General features: G+C 38.2%; 1 protein-coding gene across 1 annotated transcript in view; it reads right to left on the bottom strand.

The window, feature by feature from the left end:
- Window positions 1-14,533, bottom strand: part of LOC103903946 (guanine nucleotide-binding protein G(q) subunit alpha) — a 133,499-nt gene that overhangs the window by 79,592 nt on the left and 39,374 nt on the right. The window lies entirely within an intron of this gene.

Raw genomic sequence — 14,533 nt, 5'->3', positions numbered from 1 at the left:
TCCTTCTCCAGGCTCTGGGCATCTATTGCTGGCCCTGGCATCAAACTGGTAGGAGTGGGATGGATTGAGGTTCCCCTCCCCCGGCATCTCTAGTTTAAAGCCCTCTTCACCAGCTTGGCAAGCCTATGACCAAAGATGTTCTTCCCCTTCTCTGACAGATGGACCCCGTCAGCCCCCAGTAGACCAGGTTTCTCAAAGCAAGTCCCATGGTCTAAGTAGCCGAACCCCTGGCTGTGGCACCAGTCCCGTAAGCATTTGTTGACTCGCCAGATTCGACTGGCCCTTTCAAACCCCCTCCCTTTGACCAGCAGCATTGATGAAAAAACTACCTGCGCTCCCGAGTCCCTTACCGCCACTCCCAGGGCTCTGTAGTCCTTCTTGACAGTCCTCAGACTGCTCCTGGCTGTGTCACTGGTGCCCACTGTGTCATGGAAGTTACATCAACTGCCAGAAAGTGCATGACTTTGCCAGGTAACCAGCAAATCCCTCCCACTTACGTCAGCTACTGACTGCACCAATTCACCATTTATTTTGAGCCTCAGGAGCAACAACAGAAACAACAAAAAAAGATATCAACGTACTGAAATTATACAATTTACTCATCATTATAAGATTTAATTCAATTAAGGTCTACAATAAGTTTTCATTTCACAGTTAGGAGATGGAAAAGTAATGAATAAAACAGATAAAAAAAAGAACACAATTAACAAGAGAGTGACTCATCAACAACACAACTATGCATTAAGTAACATTAGTTATTCCTAGTTTGCTTGCCATCAAGTATCCAAATGTAAATCCAAGGATATGAGTATTGTTCCTAGAGCAATGTGTTTCTGGGGAAGGATCCCCATAAAGAGTTACTGTCTATATAGACTTTTTTTAAAAAAAATCCTGTAAGCAAACTTCTACTTTTTTTTTTTTTTAACCCCTGACTTAAAAGGGATGTACTTATTTCAGCAGTTACGTCCTTGGAAGAAGAGTAAAATTAATCAGTTCAGGCAACATGATTTGAGATGCTCATTTTTTTTTCACCGTCAGGTAGTAGAAACAAGGGAAAAGAGGGAGCAAGGTAGTACAAGCATAAGGACCATGCCATGGATTTATATGATTAAGGGAAAAAAGCATTAAATATACTAAGTCAAACAAAAGCCACAGAATATGCCACTGTCAAAGACAACGTTAACTGAATTTCAGTTACTTACTATTGGCAGTCTTTCTCTGGATATTTGTTTCCGCCTTATTTTTCATTACAGTGAGTAAGATACTCAGTAATATTAACAGTTCATGTTCCTCATGGGCTTAACAAAGAAAAGCCTCAGAAAATGGGCAAACTGTGTCTTAAAAAACCTGTGTTCATGCAGCTCACCAAATGACTTACTGAAGCACAGTCTGAAGCCTAATTTTAATTGGCTCCTATATAATAAATGCAGACTATAGAAATAAACAAATCCACAAGTTTCTTGAACAGAGATTTTATTACTGACAGCACTCTGCATATCATGGATTGAAACTCAGCCTTAACACCAAGCATAGAAAAGATGCATTAGTCCCCTAAGGAGGGCTTTAACGAGTCCCGTACTTTGGGAGAGGAAGACAATCAGCTAGAGACCTGCCTTTTAAATTTTTCAAATATACTGAGCCCAATTATGCAATCTTCGTTCATGCTCATGAATTCTTACATGAATAATCTGGTGTTAGTTTGAGCAAGTGCTCATCAACGTGATTAAGAGGACAACCAGTGGACTCATAATTAATGCTGAGTCATAAATGCCCTTGGGAAAGAAATAGAAAAATAATTATAGGCCAGATCTAGTTCAATTTATACTACAAAGTTTAAAGATTTCTTCGAATACTTGTTCAATGTAGTTTTTTCAAAAAAGTTTTTACATGAGGACTTCCACTAGACTTGTAAAGCATGCTCGGAAGGATGCTTGATGTCAAGAGGAAGATGCCTGCGGAGTGAATAAATGGAAAGAGCACTTACAGTTTTGGTTACAATTTCAACTACATCTTTCATCTTTATTGCTTTGTTGAGGAAAATGAGTAGGAAAGCCTTTCATCATCTCTGTCTAATCTGAAATGCAGGCACTGCAGCTCCTGGATGAGTGGCTAAATACTACTTAACTGCCAAGAATAACTCCTACAGCAGATAATCTGTATAAAATCAGAGGCAAAGGGGTTTCCACGAGAAAAAGAGCTCTGGGGTAAACTACCCACTCCTGTCAACTGCACGCAAGTCACATGGCAGCTGAACCACAGGCCGGGGTGGTAGCGGGGTGTTGGTCAAAAAGACCCATAAATGACGAGAGGTAGGGGCACATTAAAGACATCAGAAATGGGTGTTTCTTGAGCCAAGCTTTTTTCCTACCAGAAGCGGCTTAGTCTGCTTGCCTTGTGTACCCCACTCTGTCAGTACATCCAACTTGGCTGACCTATGGACTACAGATGATGTTTGTGCAAATGTACTATCTGTATGGAAGTCATACGCCCTATCAATACGTACTGCGTACCAACACTGACAAGACAGAGGCAGTGGAGGAGAACACTGGTTAGCTGAATCAGACTCTTTCTGGAGTGAGGCTGGCGGTGCAATTAAAAAGAGGTATCTTCTCAGAAGTCCCATTGCGCTTTCACTGTCCCTTTACCCAGCACAAATCCACTTCTGTTAACAGCATTCAATTAGAAGAGCTGGAAGACGAGGCAAGTAGGCTTTGCCTTCCTAACTGTTATGTCTGACTTCTGTTCAGTTGCAAAAACCTATCCGTCTGTTTTCATATAATTGAAACAGTGATAGTGGAAGGTTAAAAAGCAAGTAAGTGCATTAAAAAGAGAAGAGGTGGTAATGCAGGGGAAAAATAGGATGATGACAGAAAGCATTAGCATTTATTTATTACAAATTGACTATGCACAATCCTACAACTTCCAAAATTAGGACTCATTTGTTACAACTTCTCACAAAAGACAGATCTGCTAACCCTAAAAAGAAAAAAGAAAGGAAAAAAGAAAGGAAAAGAGAGTCACTGAAAGAGGAATTAGCAGCTCAGTTATGTGTCCTCTTGTTGAATCCAGATTGAGGAATAAAAACATTGACATCAAAAGCCCTTCCCTGTGTCTAGAAACTGCTAGTACAATTAGCAACCTATTAAAAAAAAACTTTAAAATGCTGTCAGACATGTTTTAGCAAAGAGCGGAGATTTTCTTTTTAAATATTTAAAAGAACTGATGCCAGAAGAGGCAGCATTAATTTCATCAGATTAAAGGAAATTTACTGCAGCTTGCCTTTTGATTCTTCAGAGAAAAACTGCATTTGTTGAAGCTAGCATCTCTTTCCCTGCTTTTTATATAGCCAATATTAAAATAAAATTATTTTTGAAGCAGTTCTTTATAAATTGCCTTACTTAGAAGTTGAATTGTAGTTAAATCACTGCTGTTTCATATCCAGAATACAGAATTTCACTTCTTAAAAGTAACTTTGCCACCATAAAAGGAAAAACCACAACAAACCCTGATAACGTGTGAAATCCCTGTTCAGAAACCAGTGAACAAAAAAAATTTCTGGACAGGCAACAGCTTATACTTTCAGTCTCGAAACAAAGATGAAAATGTACATCATTTTTTTACCAGGAAAAAAAAGGATTTTTCTATTCTGGTTTTGGTGATAAATGAGTAATATCAACCTCTATAAATTAAAAAGAAAAGAAGTCTTCAAAAAACAAATCAGGTCTGAAAGAAATGAGACCTGGTAGCAAAACTTCAGTTGGTTACTTTAGCTTCAGGAAGACCACTTTCTGAATTAGCTTAGCGAAATAGTTTGTTCCTTGTTTTAACCAGTGGAAGGCATATTTAGTTACCTGCAGTATCTGAGAAGCCAGTGAATAAATGTACATTAAAAATTACCCCCAAAAAGGGTCTGGTATTGACTTACTGACATTTTCTAGAATGTTTTATTGTTGCATGTGAGGTCTGAGGTCAAACCCAGAAAGCTAGCCAAGCAATATATGCTGAACACAATAAAGCTGGGGGGGCAGGGGACGACGACACATGGGACGGGACGGGGGACACACAACAAAGGCGGGGGGGAAGACCTTTGGCAGTTCGGAAGACCTTTGAACAGCCTCCCAACAACAGAAAGAAAAGAAAAGAAAGAGTTAAGCATAAGGTAGTGATTTATACTCTCTTGACTGTTGAAGCTTTTAGCTTCAGGCACTACTCCAAGTTAAGCCAGAACATCCTCCAGGCTGACCTAACTTTGATCAGCTGCTAATGGATCTAGTGGGTACTGCTCTGCTTTCCCTACTTCATCAAAGCCCATGGTGGTCTAATCACATCTCTGTACACTCACAACATGAATACTGCACGGGACTGGAGGTAAGTGTGGAGATCCTGAGGTTGGGCATGGGTAGCATATATCCAAAACCACTGCAGCTGATTATCTGAACCAGCTCCCGTGTATGCAACGTGTGTTATTTCTGTATGCCTGCAGAGCGGCACAAGGCACTGAGCCACTAACACATGATTCCAGTATTCACTTCTGCAATCACACAGGTTTTGAAGCAACCCCAAACTAGTATGATTAACACTTTGGTACAATGATGTTATAAAGAGAGGAAAAAGTTTTGTTTCGTACAGAGGTCAAAAAGAGGAAAAAAAATAGAGACAATCGCCATACTCAAATTCATTTGCTTAAAGTTTTCTATCTTTAAAGTAAGTAACATTAATGTTAACTTAAATGCTGTGGGATCCTATCCAAGATCCATATTTAGGTTCTTAGATATGCTGCTCCAATTCCCTTATTGGCAGCTATGCTAGCTATTAAAATTAAGTAAATTAAGCAAGTAAAACAAATTAAGGTATTACTATAGGATATTTAGATCAAATTACCCAGATTTAGCAAGTATTTTCAACACTTCTGGTAAAACTGGCTTTCTCGTGGCCACACAAGCCAGTGAAATCGAGAGGGATCGAAGACAGGATATCCCTACAGCCTACCGCAGCTCACCCACACGGGTGAAAGAACCTAGCTCAGAGAGACTGTGTAGCTCATGGTGATCCACGGCAGCACGTGCTGGGCATGCTACCGCTGCTCTCCATTCATGACTCCACACTGTAAATCGTATGCGGGGTCATCCTGGGACAGGTCATAATGAGAGTGCTACTGCAAGTGGGGCAAGGGGTGCAGGGGCTGGGGCACTGGATGGAGCCACAGTCCAGCACGCTGGAAAGGAGGGAGGAAAAGCTCTACCTTTGAACAGTCTCCCAACAACAGCTTTCAGCACTCCTCCAGCACTGCTCTTCATTTTAAGGTCTAGTTATTAATATTTCAGACCTACCCATAGGTCTCCACCAGCACAGGTCTCTGTATAGCAAGATGCTGTAAGAAGATGAAAGACAGCACAGACTAACACTCAGAATGGCAAGAAACATTTTAAAGGGCGTGAGCCTTTCCCTTATTCTATAATTAGTTGTGCTGAGGAAAAAAATTTCTATGAAGTGCAGAGGAAAATGCTTTGCTCAGTTACTGATTTTATTTATAAACTGTAACACTGTTGGCACCCATAACATATCATAACAGTGAAGATTTATCCTTGTTACTTTCATTACACTCATCTGCTGATGCAGTGAGGCATAATTAGGAGATGGAGACAAATACAGATGTCTGAATTTTGGGTGCGGTAGGGTTCTGGTTAAGCACATTTTTATTCAGTCTTTCAAAGCATCTATGAACTCCAGTTTCTAAGACAAAATTACTTCATAGTAAAAGCATGCATTACATTTTTGTTCATTGTAAGGAAGAGAGAGTTACTGTCCCTTCTTTTCATGTAGCTTATAGAAGGTATGTTTTGTATTTTGTGCAATGCTGCCAACTGCAGACCCAAAATTATGGCATTGTTTTCTGTTTAGTTCCTCAGCCACTTGAAAATACTTATTTTTAACAAGCACTGTAGTAAAATTCCCTGGAACTCTGCCGCTGGTATAACCCTGTCTCTGCAAAGTGGGTGCTGGAAAATGCAACTAAATCAGGAAGTCTGTACTCCACAGCCATCTTAACCACATTTTGTCCAGCTGTACGAAGCTACGTCAAATAATAGTCCCTTCTGATTAATTCTGTGATCCATACTGCTGGAGAAAACTAAGACTCTCCTGAGAAACGCACCGAATTTCAAAAAGCCTAGAAGTTCAAAAGGAATATGGGAACCAGGTAAAAAACCCAGCAGTATAACAGTTCTTGTTTATTATCCTCCTCTTACACTCTTCAGCAGAATACAATTGCACAAGATCTGATAGGGAGAATACCCAAGGTGAAAGAAGAAAAAAAGAAACACAAACCTTAACACAAAGAAAGAGATCTAATTGCCAAATCTAAAATGGCCAAAAAAAAAAAAAGAAAAAAGGGTATTTAGGGAAAAAGCTTATTTGGTACCCTAATGAGAAATAACTATGTCATGTTCAAAGAATAATGACTGAATGAGACCATCTGAACACGGGAGAAGCATTACTAAACAAAACTATCTGCAGGGATTAACCCTTACTTTAAAAGTAGGTTCTTGACAACTCAGCCTACATATCAACTGTATTGCTCCCTTTACACACGTTTCTACCAACCCCCCTCGAAGGCATATTTGTTTAAATTTCCTCTCATTGTGGTAGCTTCATATGGGAAATCTAATTTTCATGCCTTTCCCAAGAGGAAAGATTTCGTAAAATCTAATTCTCATGTGGTTTGGACCAGTAATGCAGGACACAATGAAAAATTGCATTAAAATGTTGAACAGCCAGAATTTGATTGCATTTTATGTTGGCAAGGTTTCTGTAGATGGTGTCTGTTTCACCATCCAGATGGTTATAACATCTGCTTGGGATGTGTTCATAAAAGGTTGCTTTCTACTGCATATCCTAGTCAGCAGATGATAAATCGAAAAAGACCTACTGGATCACTGAAATGTATTCCAATGCGAATTCAGAAAGTAAGTCTCTGAATAGTACTGACTTCAATGAAGAAAAACTAAAAATATTGTTGTTGCAGTTTTCTTATTTGTCAAATGGGCAAAACACTACCCACATTGCTGATTCATATGGTATCATCAGACAGCAGCGCACAGGAAGCTCTACAGGAAGACCACAAAAGATGACAAGCATCCAAAAAGGGACAGATAGGCAGAAACATACCAGTAAAAGCATACACACACCACTGTAATCAGGAAACAACGGAGCTAGTGAGCGAGCTACAGCTTCTCTCAAACATTAATATTAGATCCTCAAAAATCTACTTCTTTAAAATGTACATTTCTTTTCTAAAACAGAGATGAGGAAAAGTTATGTAATTTTTCCCAGGAAGGAGCTGCTGTTTGAAACATTTTGCAATGCAGTGAATGAGTACTCCGCTACGGCAAGGGTAGCCAGTGCAAGTCATTGTTTATCACACAAGAAGGACATGAGCGACAAGGCTGTACTGCCATGCCCCTCTCTGATTAGGATGGTTTTATTTATAATTATTACCCTGCAGAGGAACTTTTTGTTTAAAATGAGGCTTTTCACAATGAGTCTAATAATGAGGTTGCACAATTTGTTTTCCTGGTCAGTGGCACTAGAACTACACACAGGTGGAATTAAAAAAATTCCAAGACTCATCTTGGAAAATGCCAACAGGTGTTTAGATTCCCCTCTAAGAGCAACCAGTAAATGAACTATATACAACACAGTATCATTATACAAATTCTAAAAGAACATGCTTCTAAAAACTAACAAGCCTACACAAACAGACATACCCCCTCTAAATCACAAAAGGGTCCACAGAACCTTCCTGACCATACTTTAGAAGCCACCTGCACGGTCTATGTTCTCCCTTGCAGAAATACCTTGATTATTCTCAGTGTGCAGGCTCCTTTGCAACCTCTGAAAAGATCTGTTCATTCATGCATTCCTCAATTTCCTCGTACATATCCTTGAACACCTTTCCTTATGAGCAAGTTTGAATCAGACAAGTAACTCCAACTTTCTTTAATAAAAATCCATTTTATACCGTGTACACCACAGTACATACATACACTAGTCAAACATTCTTCATATCTTTTACTGATGTCTCAGTTCAATACCGATGGCTCCTCCATCATCATCATCAAAGAAGCACTTAACTTCTTGTACTGCAGAAGAGTTTTCAAAAGCTGCTTACAAAGTGGCAAGTGGTTGAAAAAACTCCAGCTTTTTCAAAACAGAGAATAAGTATTGAAGTTAATTTTCTTCCCCAAATTGTTACTGCACATCTAAATTAAAAAATTCGTAAAATATTTTTGAAAAATGTCACCACATTTCATCCTGTCCCGTGCCCTTCTTTTTATTTGCAGACTACTTGCTGCAAGAGAATTTATAATATCCGGTATGTTTTTGCACTGTTTTGAATGGCTTTATTTTCAATCCTTCATTTTTACTCTTTCAACTTTTCAAAGGTCAAGGCAGTATTTAGAAGTTTGACTGACAGAGAAAGTAAGAGAAAGAAAAGGAGGAAAAAATAACTAAAGGAAACCCATAGAGTTCTAGGTTTATGAGAAAAAGTAATTAAAACTTTACTGCAAAAGATTTGAGCTTTCAAGAAGTCCTTTTTCAATCCAGAGTTTGAATGAAAGCAGCTTTAAAAAAAATGCACAGGGTCAAAGGAATCATATAAAAATGTAATTCAAAAGTTTCTCAAAAATATTCTGTCCCAGAAATCACAGATTACATGGCTTTATGAGTGAGGGGGCGGGGAGGAAGCCTATCGTCTAAGAGCTTAAAATTGCACAAGAGTCTTCCTATTTGATTGTGACGGGTGCCTTTAAGAAGTGAGTTTACCTTTCAGAGGCTGGTACAATGAATTAGTCTGGCCTTAGTTTTATTCTCAAATGATATTTGTACATATGCTGTTACGGCTTAAGACACAGAAATGTACTTTTTCATGGAATATCATCTTGATTGGTACCCTTAATAAAAATAAATGAACAATTAAGAACAAAAGCAACCAAAAAACCCTCTTCCAATCCAAACTATATATTCTTTTCTCTTACTGAAGAAGTCAACTAGTAACAGATACTACCTTTGCATCTACACTCAGTTCAGAAGCAATATTTTAGTAAACTGCAGAAAAGTGCTATTACATCAGAAGAACTCTTAAAATTCTTACACAGGACACGAATCCTGTTTTTACACAACTAAAAGCTGACAGTGTAGTCTGAGAGAATACTTAGTGCATCCTATGGGTGTAAAAATTACTGAATGTCCGTTTCGTACTCAGCAGATTTCTGCTTTAAATGATCCTTGAAGGACCCTTGAGTAATGGGTGCTACCATGTTTCTCCAATTCCAAGCACAGAGTTGAGCAGAACCGGCAGTAAAGAAGAAACTATTGGGCTACCTCAAAAATAATCATAACTGACTAAATAGCTACTAATACAAGGGCATACGTACAAATCGATTTTCCACTTTGTTCTAAAGCTCTTCACAAATGCAATATGACATAGGGTGGCCCTACAAATGGTACAGTTAGAAAAAGAAGTGTGCAGTCAGACTTTCCGAAGTCAAGATGATGCTTTTGTTCTACAACATGCAGAGTAAAATCTTGGTAGATTACAAATAGATACAGACTAGATAATGACTCAACATTAAATCCCATCCCTGTGTTTTTCTATTCTTTGGATAAACAGAAACAAACACCAAAATAGCCGTGAAGTGGTATAATTAACCCTGAATGTCACGATAGGATTTATGAGGCTTACATAATGACTATGTCAATAGCTCTTCCTCTGTGGCACATCCCCACCGTTCCTCCACCCGGCATATGGCTGTGCTGGAGTCCAGGAGGGAGGCAGGTGTGCCCAAGGCTTCTTCTTAGAGCACTCATCTACCTGCTTGTACAGCCAACAATATGTACAGAGAGCTTAAGTTCTCAAACCAGCGGTCACAGTTTACCAAACAAAAAATACCTAAAAATAGAGAGCATCTCCAAACACAAACAACTCAAGACACAACATGCATTCTGGAAATTTTCAAGCAACACTCCAAACTACCAGAACATGTACATGCAACCTATTACTACGCTGTATCTACAAACTGGCTTAGAAGGTTAACAACTAAACAATAAGCCAAATTGTCAACAACAAGCAATAAGCAAAATCGGCCAAACTCTGGCCGATAGGTCACATTAAGAAAAATGGGAAGTCATAATCATGAAACAACCTTAATTAACAAGAAAAAACCTTAATCGTAACAGCTTATCCACAGTATCACTTGCCCCAGCCAAGTACCCACAAACTCTTACATATGATAGGAAATAAGGAAATGGAGAGATACGTCAGAGAGAAATGTTAGGAAGAATTAAAAGCAACTCTTGGTAGTTACTACCCCTCCAACCCAATATTAAGCGCTCTTTTGTCATGCTTGAGACTGTTCACAGAAGTGACTTGCACATAATAAATTACTTTCCTACCTACCCCGTATCTTAGGTCCACAATAACATTAAACAATCTACAGTCAAGATCTGTACACTTTTTTGTCAAAGCTGAAGCACGCAACCACAGCATTGTGTTTGATTGTTATAAAAGCTATTAGAAAAAAAGTAAAACATAACATGACTAATGTCATGCTTAGACTACCCTTTGCCAACCTCCTCTTCCAGAAGCAAAACACTGGACTCTTGCTTCATGCTTCACCTCTATGCAATCACCCAAGGTGAATATAAAGTCTAAGAGTGGAGCTACATGGGCCCATAGTCTGAAAACAGGTAGGCGTGTGATTGGACTGATGAAGCATCAATATGTAACCAACTCTTCATGTGCAGACTTTATACCTACTTTAACGAGGGAGGAAAAAAAAGAGCAAAATGATCTTTCAGAAAAAGTAGAGAATCAAAGGAATGATGTGAATACCTCTATCAGGCAATACAAAAAAAATTATACTTGAGAAAAAAAAAGGGGGTGTTGTGTTTTCTTTTGTTTTTTTAAAACAACTCTTTTGGTTAACATTAGCCTATTTTCTAAGCCAAAGCTGAATTTTATTGTAAGACAAAGCCTTCTTGCATCTCAGACGTTGTAACTTTTACCACATAGGAAGTGCAAACTGAACAAGACACTGACAAAACCTGCAGAAAAATATGGTCCATTTTAGCTGAAGATTTCTTAATCCGTTGCAGTAAACCTTATTTCAAGCAACTTTTGTGTGTTACTAGAAATGAACAATGAAGACATGAGATTTCAAGAATTTTTAGTCATTCTATGTAATATAACAAGAACATAACTGGATCCGAGTTCCCCAGAAAAGTTTACTGCAGGAAGGAAATATTTTCATAAAGTTTCAGAGGAAAATATGACAAAAATATTTCAATCTGAAATTACTTCAGACATAAATGCTGGATAACCTTAGCATGTCTTCTCTAGAAATTAATGAAATAATCAGGAAGCTACTACTGTTAAATATTTTCCTCTAGGAAATACTTATGTATGGTTATGTTTATATATTTTCTGTATAAAATTTTATTGTATAAATACCTATATTTACATAACTGTTGTTAATTACGGAGAAAGTCAGAACCATTCCAATAACTAAGTGACAAACATATCTGAAGTAAAATAGTCAGAAAGAAAGGAAGGAAAAAAATGCTAGAAGCCTGTTTTCCTATATTTATGGTCCTTTATCCAGTATATGAGTGATCACAAAATCTACAAGAATCTGCCAGCATTATTACCACCTAGTCATTCTCCACAATTGCAGAAACAGTAAATGGTGGAACTGGAAAGATAAAACACGGACATCATGCCCCACATGAGTGTTTTTGTATATGACTTATCATCTCCCATTAGCAAAAGGCAGTTAATCACTTAAAATGCTGTACTTAAAAAAATAAAGAGCTTCACTTAATACGAAATATTAAAGGAGGAAGAATCTTATTGGTCTGCAAAAAGAGTAGCTAAAATTTAGTTTTCAAATTTATGTTGAACTGCATGCTAAGACAGTTTCCTCATTTCACATCGGTGAAATTACCTATTATTTTATTGGGGAAAGGAAAAGTGTTAATTTATCTGTATGTTTACTTTAAATAAAGATATTCTCAGCTCTTCATGGGAACATTCAACCCTGCTTGTCTAGCTTACTTCTGATACATAATTATTTTTTCCCCACACTTGGAAAAATACCTAAAACTCACACTTGTGTTGGGGTAAAGTATGAAACAGTTAAGCAGAATATAACAGAGCAAACAAGCAACTTACAAATCATCCATTGGAGCAATACAGACAAATGCAAGAGACCTCTGCTCTAAACAGAGAGCAAGCAAATGAGTGAAGGGAACTGGTAGAAAGAGGACAGGATGTAAATTACTACATGTATGGGGTTTTTTGTTTTTGTTTTTTTAAATTTTATTCAATATAAAGGAGGAGAAAGAAAACAGCAGAGAGTAGGACAAAATGGTGAGGCCACAGGTAAGTAGATAAAGACCTGCTGAGGTCAAATGTACGTAAGACTGGAGAGGTGCCAGAGGGAAAGGTAGGGCATGAGAGGAGTAAATGACTGACAGAAGGAGACTGATAAAAAGATGAGAAAGACAGCTGGGGAGAGGATGGGATCTAGTTAGGATTGTCAAAATCCTCATGAAGGACTCTCTATGAAGCACTCGGGAGGAAATTGTTCATGGCTTTACTGGAGCCCCTAAAGCTCACCGATCAATGTCCTCATGGGAGGAAACACAGCTATCAGGGAGACGGGTTTTACCTCACATTATGGCTCCTGAAAAAAGCTTTCTTCAGTTCCTGTATCTGAATACATGTTGTTAAAAGGACCGTGATACTTTAAATCTAACTATATTTTCTTCCATGTTAGCCAGCTCTGCAGCAATCTGTTTCTTGCCAAAATAATGCATCTGGAGCTTCCTGGTATTAGAAGCATTTAACTCTTCTGCAAGGCTCCTATTTATTGGGTAACTTTTATTTGGTTTTGAGTGCCTGGAGAAGAACATCTGAGAATACTTAAATACTAACCGAGTACCACGATGGATTAAATACTAAAACTATTAGTATAAATCTCTTTTTCTTGCAACCTGCTTTAAGCCCTCTGTTGCAGGCTTGAGACTCTGCAGAATACTGTTTGTGCACATGGCACTGTTCAGGTTTCTCCATCTGCTTGAAGAGCCACTTGATTATCCCTGCTCCAAACCAATAGGCATTTCATTTCACCATCCCAAGAACATCATTCTTGCTTCTAAAAAAACCCAAAACGACAAAACCCCAAAACATACCCCCCCCAAAGGCCAGAAATCCCACACATTCTGCATCATCTGGCAGTCAATAACCCTCCCAGTGTTTGCACACTCCAGCTCTGGATTCAGTCCTTCACACTCTTTGCATATCAGGTGAGGTGTCTGCAGGACGCCCCTTCCTCCAACCTAGGTTTGTTCAACATCAAGTTTCACCACAGAGATCTAGAACACTTAACACCCCCAACTGTTTACCCAAGATAAAAATTTATGCAGTCTGACTCCATACCCACTCCTGTTGTCCTACTTCTGTCCCTATTTTTATTTGTTTGCTTCAGTGGATTTGTCTGACTTAGAAGAAATGAGCTAACAAGGTAAACATGGACTTGAAGATAATGCCAGTAAGATTTCGGACTTTGAAAGCATTTCCCATATCTGCTTATTTTTACTGCAAAACATTCCCCAAAGGGAATAGGCGTAAATACAGAAACAACTTCAGCAGAAAACACTCTTAGAAACTTAACAGCAAACGTCTAGGTCTACAATAAAACTTGCTTTTATGTTTTCAGCCTCTTTAAAAACTTTCTTGTAGCCTGTTCTGTTACCGTTACTCACATTAGTTATCTTGTTATGAATATTTAAGAAGTCTCACAGGAAATTATGGGCATGGAATTCAAGTAAGATTTCCTGCCTGTTAATCACGACAGAGTGACACCTTCCTGATACTGTCAGCTAGAGCAGAGATGCAACTTGTCTTTTGGAAGTTACACTGAAAGGGAACAGTATGGGGTAACAGTGGTAGTCAGTGTTTAGTATAGTAACAGATTTATTTGTTTAGTATACTAATACACTTGATAGAACTTCTTAACGACAAGAGAGGGGGAAAAAAAAAGCCACCCATGTATACTCCTGACCTTCAGCAATATTAGATGTGCTAAAAAAAAAAAAGGATAGAAGAGGAGAAATGGACACTACATTATCTGAAGGAAAGGCTTCTATGCCATTATGAAGAACACTGGGAATGTGAGAATTTCGAAGATTAAAATGAATGGTCATCTTATTTCAGTATTTGAAAGGAATGACAGAAGCATGGATACACAGTTCAGCTTTCTAAAAAGACAAACTGTAAAAACCATAAACCTGTATTTTATTTTTTAAAAAATGTGCACTTGAATATCTGTGGTTGCACATGAGTTAGTACTGTACACAGACACAAAATTTTGCAAAGCCAGGCAATTTTAAGAATTGCTTATGAAAATGTCTATAGAAAACTAAAGCTTTCCCGTATTTCATAAAACGCTTCTTACTCTAAAATTCAAGA

This window comes from Aptenodytes forsteri, unplaced genomic scaffold, assembly GCF_000699145.1.
Source record: "Aptenodytes forsteri isolate BGI_AS27 unplaced genomic scaffold, ASM69914v1 Scaffold151, whole genome shotgun sequence".
Classification (NCBI taxonomy): Eukaryota; Metazoa; Chordata; class Aves; order Sphenisciformes; family Spheniscidae; genus Aptenodytes; species Aptenodytes forsteri.
Note: the sequence above shows the minus strand (reverse complement) of the source record. Positions and strands in the feature narration are given on the sequence as shown.